General features: G+C 37.7%; 1 pseudogene; it reads left to right on the top strand.

Annotated features, from left to right (window-relative positions):
* The first annotated feature begins 10,394 nt into the window (after nt 1-10,394).
* LOC107975012 (uncharacterized protein C11orf98-like) lies at nt 10,395-11,029 on the top strand (annotated as a pseudogene).
* Nucleotides 11,030-11,443: the final 414 nt, after the last annotated feature.

The following is an 11,443-nucleotide window of genomic DNA, read 5'->3' as shown; positions in this document are numbered from 1 at the left end:
ATTGTATAGAATAAGATGCCATCTTGGCTGCAGTCAAACATTTGTGCTAATAACAAGAGCCCAGAACAAGGGTGTCTTTATTCCTAATTCCAAAGTTAGTTATGTTTCAGTTTCAATTACGAATGTGGGGAAATCCTAAGAGGTTGAATTCAGACTAGGCCCTCCAAAGATCCAAGGGTGGGCCTCGGATGCTATCAGTTGGGCCCCAAAGATGTTTAAGGGCTTTGCCTTTCGTCTCAACAAAAACCTAAGGTAGAGGGTCCCTCCTGTCAACTCCCAGGCAATCACTGATCTTTGTCACTGCAGACTTTTCAAGGATTTTCTATAAATGGAGTCAAAGTTTGCTCTCACTGAAGGCTATTTTGACACTCATCTGTGCGTGTGCATCAGTAGTTAATGCTCTTTTCTTACAAGGCAGTATGCTGTTGGATATACCAGTTCACCAGTTGATGGATGTTTGGCTCTTTACTCCATTTTCTGCTGTTACAAGTAAGGTGCTGTCAGTGCAATCAAATTAGAACTCAGGATTAAGAAACTCACTCAGAACCGCACAACCACATGGAAACTGAAAAACCTGCTCCAGAATGACTACTGGGTGAATAACGAAATTGAGGCAGAAATAAAGATGCTCCTTGAAACCAATGAGAACAAAGACACAACATACCAGATTCTCTGGTATCATTCTCTGGACACATTTAAAGCAGTGTATAGAGGGAAATTTATAGCACTAAATGCACACAGGAGAAAGCAGAAAGATCTAAAATTGATACCTAATATCACACCTAAAATAACTAGAGGAGCAAGAACAAACAAATTCAAAAGCTAGCAGAAGATAAGAAAGAACTAAGCAAAACTGAAGGAGATAGAGACATGAAAAACCCTTCAAAAAATCAGTGAATCCAGGAGCTGATGTTTTCAGAAGATCAACAAAATAGACCGCTAGCCAGACTAATGAAGAAAAGAGAAGAATCAAATAGACGCAATAAAAAATGATAAAGGGGATATCACCACCGATCCCACAGAAATGCAAACTACCATCAGAGAATAAACGCCTCTACGCAAATAAACTAGAAAATCTAGAAGAAATGGATAAATTCCTGGACATACACTCCCTCCCAAGACTAAACCAAGAAGAAGTCGAATCCCTGAATAGACCAATAACAAGTTCTGAAATTGAGGCGGTAATTGATAGCCTACCAACCAAAAAAAGTCCAGGAAGGGACAGATTCACAGCTGAAATTCTACCAGAGGTACAGAGAGGAGCTGGTACCATTCCTTCTGAAACTATTCCAAACAATAGAAAAAGAGGGAATTCTCCCTAACTCATTTTACGAGGCCAGCATCATCGTGGTACCAAAACCTGGCAGAGAGACAACAAAAAGAATTTCAGGCCAATATCCCTGATGAACATCAATGCAAAAACCCTCAATAAGATACTGGCAAACTGAATCCAGCAGCACCTCAAAAAGCCTATCCACCATGATCAAGTCGGCTTCGTCCCTGGGATGCAAGGCTGGTTCAACATGTGCAAATCAATAAACGTAATCCATCACAAACAGAGCCAATGACAAAAACCACATGATTATCTCAATAGATACAGAAAAGGCCTTCAACTAAATTCAACAGCCCTTCATGCTAAAAACTCTCAATAAAATTAGGTATTGATGGAACATATCTCAAAATAATAAGAGCTATTTATGACTATCCCACAGCCAATATCATACCAAATGGGCAAAAACTGGAAGCATTCCCTTTGAAAACCGGCACAAGACAAGGATGCCCTCTCTCACCACTCCTATTCAACATAGTGTTGGAAGTTCTGGCCAGGGCAATCAGGCAAGAAAATAAATTAAGGATATTCAATCAGGAAAAGAGGAAGTCAAATTGTCTCTGTTTGCAGATGATATGATTGTATATTTAGAAAACCCTGTCATCTCAGCCCAAAATCTCCTTAAGCTGATAAGCAACTTCAGCAAAGTCTCAGGATACAAAATCAGTGTGCAAAAATCACAAGCATTCCTATACACCAATAACAGCCAAATCACAAGTGAACTCCCATTCACAATTACCACAAAGAGAATAAAATACCGAGGAATACAACTTACAAGGGATGTGAAGGACCTTTTCAAGGAGAACTACAAAACACTGCTCAAGGAAATAAGAGAGGACACAAACAAATGGGAAAACATTCCATGCTCATGGATAGGAAGAATCAATATGGTGAAAATGGCCATACTGCCCAAAGTAATTTATAGATTCAATGCTATCCCCTTCATGCTACCATTGACTTTCTTACAGAATTGGAAAAAACTGCTTTAAATTTCATATGGAACCAAAAAAGACCCCGCATAGCCAAGACAATCCTAAGCAAAAAGAACAAAACTGAAAGCATCATGCTACCTGACTTCAAACTATACTACAAGGCTACAGTAACAAAAAGCATGGTACTGGTACCAAAACAGGTATATAGACCAATGGAACAGAACAGAGGCCTCAGAAATAACACCACACAATTACAACCATCTGATCTTTGACAAACCTGACAAAAACAAGCAATGAGGAAAGGATTTCCTGTGTAATAAATGATGTTGGGAAAACTGGGTAGCCACATGTAGAAAGGTGAAACTGGATCCCTTCCTTATACCTTATACAAAAATTAACTCAAGATGGATTAACGACTTAAACATAAGACCTAAAACCATAAAAACTCTAGAAGAAAACCTATGCAATACCATTCAGAACATAGGCATGGGCAATTACTTCGTGAACAAAACACCAAAAGCCATGGCAACAAAAGCCAAAATTGACAATTGGGATCTAATTAAACTAAAGAGCTTCTGCACAGCAAAAGAAACTATCATCAGAGTGAAGATGCAACCTACAGAATGGAGGAAAATTTTTGCAATCTATCCATCTGACAAAGCGCTAATATCCAGAATCTACAAAGAGCTTAAACAAATTTACAAGAAAAACCCCCATCAAAAAGTAAGTGAAGGATCTGAGCAGACATTTCTCAAAAGAAGACATTTATGCAGCCAACAAACATACGAAAAAAAGCTCATCATCACCGGTCATTAGAGAAATGCAAATCAAAGCCACGAGGAAATACCATCTCACGCCAGTTAGAATGGCGATCATTAAAAAGTCAGGAAACAACAGGTACTGGAGAGGATGTGGAGAAATAGGAAAGCTTTTACGCTATTGGTGGGAGTGTAAATTAGTTCAACCACTGTGGAAGACAGTGTGGCGATACCTCAAGGAACTAGAACCAGAAATACCATCTGACCCAACAATCCCATTACTGGGTATATACCCAGAGAGTTATAAATCATTCTACTATAAAGACACATGCACACGTGTGTTTACTGTGGCACTATTCACAATAGCAAAGACTTGGAACCAACCCAAATGCCCATCAATGATAGACTGGATAAAGAAAATGTGGCACATATACACCATGGAACACTACGCAGCCATAAAAAAGGATGAGTTCGTGTTCTTTGCAGGGACATGGATGAAGCTGGAAACCATCAATCTCAGCAAACTAACACAAGAACAGAAAACAAAACACCACATGTCCTCACTCATAAGTGGGAGTTGAACAATGAGAACACATGGACATGAGGAGAAGGGGGTGGCATCACACACCGGGGCCTGTTGGGGCGGGGGGACTGGGGGAGGGATAGCATTGAGAGGTGAAAGTGTGCTGGCAGTCCTCACAGCCCTCGATCACTCTCGGCGCCTCCTCTGCCTGGGCTCCCACTTTGGGGGCACTTGAGGAGCCCTTCAGCCTGCCACTGCACCGTGGGAGCCCCTTTCTGGGCTGGCCAAGGCCGGAGCCGGCTCCCTCAGCTTGCGGGGAGGTGTGGAGGGAGAGGCGTGGGTGGGGACCGGGGCTGCGCACGGTGCTTGTGGGCCAGGGCCAGTTCCGGGTGGGTGTGGGCTCGGTGGGATTACAATGAGTCTATAGATCAATTTATACAGAACTGACATTTAGCAACCTTGAGTTTTTCAATCCATTAACATAGAGTTCTTCCACTGATTTCCATATTTCAAAATCTCTCTTAGCAAAGTTTTATCTTTTCATTGTATGTCTTGTGCACTTTACATCAGATTTATCCCTGTTTTTTGTGCTATTGTAAATGGCATTTTAATTTCAATTTTCAATGATTTATTGCTAATGTATTGAAATACAATTTATTCTCATATTGATCTTGTATTCTCCAACCTTGCAAACCTCAGTTATAATTGAAAGTCTATCACTTGTTCTCTGTAGGTGATTTTTGTCTTCTACAAATAAATACAGTTTTATTTCTTCCATTTCAATCTATATGGTTTGTATTTATCTTCCTTGCCAATTTGTACTGGCTAAAACCTCCAGTAAAATAGAAATAAAAAATGTTGATGAGAATACCCTTGCCTTGTTCCAGATGTTAGGGGAAAACATTCAGAATGATGTTAGCTGTAGGTTTTTCACATATCCTCTTATCAAGATGATGTTCCATTGTATTCCTAGTTTGTTGAGAATTTTTATCAGAAATGGCTGTTGGATTTTGTCAACTTTTTTTTTCCATCAATTCATATGACCATATGGTTATTCTCTCTGGATTCGTTAATATGAATTACATTGATTGATTTTCAAATGTTAAAGCAATCTCGCATTCCTGGGGTTAATGCCACTTCATCACAATGTATTATCCTTTTTAAACATTATATATTTAAATATGTATAAATATATATTTGTTAAAAATTTGTATTTATATTTATGATGAATATTGGTCTGTAGTTTTCATACAATGTCTTTGGGACATATTCTTTTCTTTTCAATTTTCTGGATGTTTGTGTAGAATTGGTATTATTTCTTCCCTTACTATTGCTGGAATTGTACAATGGAACTATCTAAGTCTGTCATTTTCTTTGTGTATGTTTGAAATACAGTTTTTTAATAGATAAAGGGCTATTCAGGTTATCTATTTCTTCTTGAGTGAGCTTTAGTAGTTTGTATATTTCAATGCATTTTTAATTTAATTTATTGTATTTATTGGAATAAAGTCATCACAATATTCTAGTATCTTTAATATTTATAGAATGTGTACTAATGTCATCTCTTGCATTCCAATATTGATAAATTCTGTCTTTTCTCCCCTTATACTGATCAGTCTGACTACAGGTTTATCACTTAGATGGATCTCAAATAACTCATTTTTGGTTTCAGATTTTTCCCTGTTTTTCCTTATAATTGATTTTTTGTTTTATTTCTTCTGTTTCCTTGTGCCTGAAGGACTTTAATTTGTCCTTTTTCTACATTCTTTTTCTGGATTCTTAAGGTAAATGTTGAGTTCATTGATTTCAGACCCTTATTCTTTCCCAATATAAATATTTAGTCCTAAAAGTTTCCTCCAAATTCTATTCTAGCGGCATACCACTAAATCTGATATTTTGTCCTTTTCTTTTTATTCATTTGTAAGTGTTCTATAATTTTCCTTTTGATTTCTTCTTTGATGTGTAGGTTATGTATAAGTCTGTTATTTACTTTTCCAATATTCTGGAATTGTTCATATATCTTTTTATTAACTTCTAATTTCATGGTGGTCAGAGAAAACAGTTGTGTGACTCAATTCTTACAAATTTATTGAGTATTTGTTTATGGCCTATAATATGCTCTATGAAGGGAATATGGTGTGTTTTGCTGTTCTTTGGTAAAATGACCTATACATATCAATTGGCTCAACTTGGTTGATAGTGCTCTCCATATCTTCTATATCCTTACTGATGTCTATCTATTTGTGCTATTATTGAGTGAGAAGTGTTCAGATCCCTAGCTGTAATTGTGGATTTGTCTATTTCTTCTTGTAATTCTATCAGTTTTTGCTTTTAAGTACAGACAATGTGGTTATGTCTGGATACACCCACTGTTTGAACTTACAGTGTGTTTATCTGTGCACAACTTCATAAGTCAAAAAGCATACTGAATGTGTATCCCTTTTGCACATTGTAAAGTTGAAAATTTGTAAGTCAGAGGCTGTCTGTATTTTGAAGCTCTGTCATTAGTTGCATAAATATTTAAGATTGTTATGTTCTCTTAGTAAAATGAACACTTTATCATTTTTAAATGACCTTTTTATCCCTGGATGTGGCTTTTCTATGGAATCTACATTGTTTTATATTAAAATAAGCACTCCAGTTTTTTTTTTGAAATTAATATTGGCATAGTATATTTTTTCATCCATTTTTAACTTTTTTTGTAGTTTTCTATGGTAGTGTGTTTCTTACAGAGAGCATATAGTCAAGTATTCAATTATTTTTTTAATCTACTTCAAAAATGTTTGTCTTTTGAGATAATTAGACAATTTTCACTTGATGGGATTATTGATATGGTTGGATTTAAACCTACTTTCTTGATATTTGTTTTCTATTTGGTAATTGTTCATTGTTCCATTTTTTTCTCTTTTTTGCCATCTTTTGATTATTTTTATGGTTCCTTTATATCTAGTTTATTAGCTAATTAGCTGTAATTCTATTTTGTGATTTTAGCTATTACCTCTGGATTTATAGTATTTCTTTTTAACTTATTTGAGTCTAGCTTCAAATATTATTGTACCCTTTTATATATAGTATAAAACTGCCATACTATTTCTTCCCTCTAAGCTTTGTGCTGTTATCATACATGTTAGTGCAATATATATGTGTATATATATATATACACAAATATATACATACACTACGTTATTTTTGTTTCTTTGTTTATCATCTAAGATATTTATGTAATGAGAAGGTTTTCTTATACTTGTATTTGCCCACACTGTTGTCATTTCTGGTATCTTCATTCCTTTGGGTAGAAATAAATATATTTCTATCTGATAAAACTTTCCTTGTGCCTGAAGGACTTCCTTTAATTTTTCTTATAACACAGATATGCTGGTCTTTGATTTTTTTCAGCCTTTGTACATGTGAAAACATCTTTGTTTTTGTCATTTTAAAGTTATTTTTAATTAACAAATGATTCTATATATTTATGGGGTATGTGATGCTTTGATATATGTACACACACATACACACTGTAGAATGATTTAACATATCCATCACCTCACATACTTATCTTTTTTTGTGGTGAGAACATTTAAAAATCTATGTTCTTAGCAGTCTTCAAATATACATACAATACATTATTATTCACTATTGCCTCCATGCTTCACAGTGGATCTCCAGAACTTATTCCTCCTATCTAACTAAGCTTTTTATCCTTTAACCAATATTTCTCCATTTTCCACCTCACTATCACCCACCCTAGTCCCTGGTAACCTCCATTCTACTCTTGATTTCACATAAAAGTGAGATCATTCAGTTTGTCTTTTGTCTTTCTGTGCCTGGTTTATTTCACTTAGGATGATGTCTTCCACATTCATCCATGTTGTTGCAAGACTGCCATGTGGAAGGCAAGATATCTTTCTTTTCATAAGGCTGAATAGTATCATGCTATGTATATATATCACATTTTCTTTATCCATTTATCAGTTGATAAACACTTAGGTTGACTCCATATCTTTACTATTATGAATAATACTGAAATGAACATGGAGGAGGGAATATCTCTTCATTTCCTTTGGTTACATACTGAGAAAGATAATTGTTGAATCATACAATAGTTTTATTTTTAATTTTGGGGGGAACCTCCATACTGTTTTCCAAAATAATTATGCTAATTAACATTCCCACCAACAATGTACTAGGGTTCCCTTTTCTCCACATTTTTGTTAACACTTGTTATCTTTTATTTTTTTGATAAAGACTATTCTAGTGAGATGATATCTCATTGTGGCTTTCATTTGCATTTCCCTGATTGATTATTAGTGATGTTGAACATCTTTTCATATACCTGTTGGCCATTCACATGTCTTCTTTTGAGAAATATCTATTCAGGTTCCTACCCATTTTTTAAACTGGTTGTTTTCTTGCTATTGAGTTGTTTGAGTTTCTTAAATATTTTGGATATTGGCCCCTTATCAGATGTATGGTTTGCAAATATTTTCTCCCCATCCCACAGATAGTCTCTTCACTCTGTTGATTGTTGCCTTTGGTGTGCAGAAGCTCATTAGTTTGGTACAATCCAATTAGTCTAATATTGCTTTTGTTGCATGTGTTTTTGGGGTTGTATCCAAAAAATTATTGCCAAATCCAATGTTAAGAAGCTCTTTCCCTCTGTTTTCCCTTAGTGGTTTTATAGTTTCAGATCTTATATTTAAGACATTAACCCATTATGATTTGACTTGTGTACTTGGGACAAGATTCAGGGTCTAATTTCATTCTTCTGGGTGTTGATATCTAATTTTCCCAACATATTGAAGAGAATGTCCTTTCCTTATTGTATGTCCTTGACAGCTTTGCTGAAAATCAGTTGACTGTAAATGTGTGGGCTCTGTTTTCTATTTCTTTGGTCTATATGTCTGCTTTTATGACAGTATGGGCTGTTTTGATTATTACAGCTTTTTGGTACATTTTCAAGTCAGGTATTGTGATGCCTCCAGCTTTGTTTTCCTAAAAATTGCTTTGACTATTTGAGGTCTTTTGTTTTCCTATACAAACTTTAGGGTTGTTCTTTTCTATTTCTGGGAAAAGGTCATTTCACTTTTGACAGGGATTGCATTGAATCTTTAGATCACTGGGGTAATATGGACATTTTAACAATGTTAATTCCTCCAATCCATGAATACTGTATATATTTTCATTTGTTTTTCTCTTAAATTTATCTCATCAATGTTTTATAGTATTCAGTGTATGGATCTCTCATACACTGAATGTATTTGGTTAATTGTATTCTTGGTTAAATGTATTTCTAAGTTTTTCATTAATGCTATCACAAATAGGATTGTTTTCTTGATTTCTTTTGTGAATAGTTTGTTGTTAGTGTATAGCAATGATACTAATTTTAATATGTTAATTTTGTATCCTGCAACTTTACTGAAATCAAAGCCAGTCAAGGACATTACAAAAAAAGACAATTATAGGCCAAAATCTCTGGTGAACATACATGCAAAAATCCTCAACAAAACACTAGTAAACTGAATTCAATAAGACATTAATAGGGTTATTCACCAAGTTTTTCACTTGATTTTGTGCTGCTATAACAGATTATCTGAAACAGGGTAATTTATAATGAACAGAAATTTATTGGCTCACAGTTCAGAAGGCTGAGAAGTCCAAGATCAAAGGGCTGACATTTGACAGGGACCTTTTTTGCTGCACTCTTTTTTGACAAAAGGGCAAAGAAAAGGCAAGAAGGCTGGGCACGGTGGCTCACGTCTGTAATCCCAGCACTTTGGGAGGCCGAGGCAGGCAGATCACCTGAGGTCAGGAGTTCAAGACCAGCCTGGGCAACCTGGTGAAACCCTGTCTCTACTAAAATACAAAAATTAGCCGGGTGTGGTGGTATGCACCTGTAATCCCAGCTACTCCAGAGGCTGAGGCAGGAGAATTGCTTGAGCCTGGGAGGTGGAAGTTTCAGTGAGCCAAGATTGTGCCATTGCACTCCAGCCTGGGGGTGACAGAGCTAGACTCCATCTCCAAAAAAAAAAAAAAAAAAAAAAAGGGGGCAAGAGATTGAACTTGCAGCCTGAAGCCCCTTTGTAATCAACCTTAATCCACTTATAAGTGGTGGAGCCCTTATAGCCTAAACATCTTCTATTAGGTTCTACCTTTCAACACTATTAGATTGGAAATTAAGTTTCTAACAAATGCTTTTAATTAATTAATTTATTTTTGAGAGAGGGTCTCACTCTGTTACCCAGGCTGCAGTACAGTGGTACTATCATGGTTCACTGCAACCTCAATCTCCCACACTCAACTGATCCTCTCACCTCAGCCTCCCCACTAGCTGGGACTACAGGTGTACACCACCATGCCCAGCTAAATTTTTCTTATGATTTTTTTTTTTGGTAGAGACAGAGTCTCACCATGTTACTCAGGCCGGTCTTGAACCCCTGGGCTAAAGCAATCCTCCTACCTTGGCCTCCCAAAATGTTGAGATTACAGGTGTAAGCAACGGTGCTCAGCCCACACATGCTTTTTTGAGGACACATTCAAACCATAGCCTTTTTGTTCCCTTGGGCCCCCAAATTCATGTCTTTCTCACAAGATACATGCATTTCATCTAATAGCCCCCAAAAGTCTTAAATCATTCCAGCATCAACTCAAAAGTACAAAGCCCAGAGTCTCATCTAAATAAGATATAGGCGAAAGTCAAGGCAGGATAGCAAAGAGGCAATTTCCTTCAGGCATGAGCCTGTGGAATCAAGCAAGTTATGTGCTTCCAAGCGTTATGTGCTTCCAAAATACAGTGGTGGGACAGGCATAGCATAGACATTCCTGAGGCAAGATAGGTACTCAGGGAAGTAACCATGTCTTTGGGACTCAGCGACTGCACTATCAACACAACAAGCCCCACAACCATGTCCTCGGGACGTGAAAACCACACCAATACAACAAACCCCAGGCGGAAGTACGGACCGCGTATTGGCGTTGCCGAGCAACTGTGGGGGATCCCGGGGGGAAAAATCAACTGGCGCCGAACCGAGCTGAAGAAAAAGCTGATCAGCGCAGGCCGGTGTTGAACCGCAAGCAGCGTCTGAGGCACTGGGTGGTCGAGGCTGTGATAGATCAAGCGCTGATCACGCGGCACCACCTCAAGAAGCAGGCATCCAGTGCACGTGCCAACATTACTCTGTAGGGGAAGAAGCAAGCAGATCCGGCTTGCCCAGATAGAGAAGGCAGCCATGGAGGTGGAAGCCCCTCAAAGCCAGCTAGGACTATCAAACCACAGCTCAAAATGCAAAAGAAGACAAAAGTCCCCCAGGACATAGAAATGAAGGACCTTGAAGATGAGAGCTAAACCTCTTCAACTAGAAGATTCTCAACTAGAGCCCAAAGGACTCAGTGGTTGTTTCAGAGGATGTTGACAAAAGCAGTGCCCCTTTTCACTCTCCATATTTCCTCCTTTCTAATGGCCTACTGACTTCCCCTGGAGGGATGTCTTTGGGAGGGAAGAGGGTACAGAAGAAAGATTGGAGAAGGGCCTCTCTAGCAGTCAACTCCATTTGTGATAAAACCCTGGCACTCTGGAAAACAAACAAACAAAGAGCACTCACTACTGGCTTCATAATCAAGCACAGAACTATCCTCAGTAGGAATTTTTCTTTTTTTCTTTTTTTTAGAGATGGAGTCTCGCTCTGTCTCTTAGGCTGGAGTACAATGGCATGATCCTGGCTCACTGCAACCTCTGGCTCCCAGGTTCAAGCTATTCTCCTGCCTCAGCCTCCGGAGTAGCTGGGACTATAGGCATGCGCCACCACGCCTAGCTAATTTTTGTATCTTTATTAGAGCCGGAGTTTCACCATGTTGGTCTCGAACTCCTGACCCAGTGATCCACCCGCCTCAGCCTGCCAAAGTG

The sequence above is a fragment of the Pan troglodytes genome, chromosome 5 (genome assembly GCF_028858775.2).
Source record: "Pan troglodytes isolate AG18354 chromosome 5, NHGRI_mPanTro3-v2.0_pri, whole genome shotgun sequence".
Classification (NCBI taxonomy): domain Eukaryota; kingdom Metazoa; phylum Chordata; class Mammalia; order Primates; family Hominidae; genus Pan; species Pan troglodytes.
The sequence above is the reverse complement of the archived record's forward strand: the minus strand, read 5'-3'. Positions and strand labels throughout refer to the sequence as shown.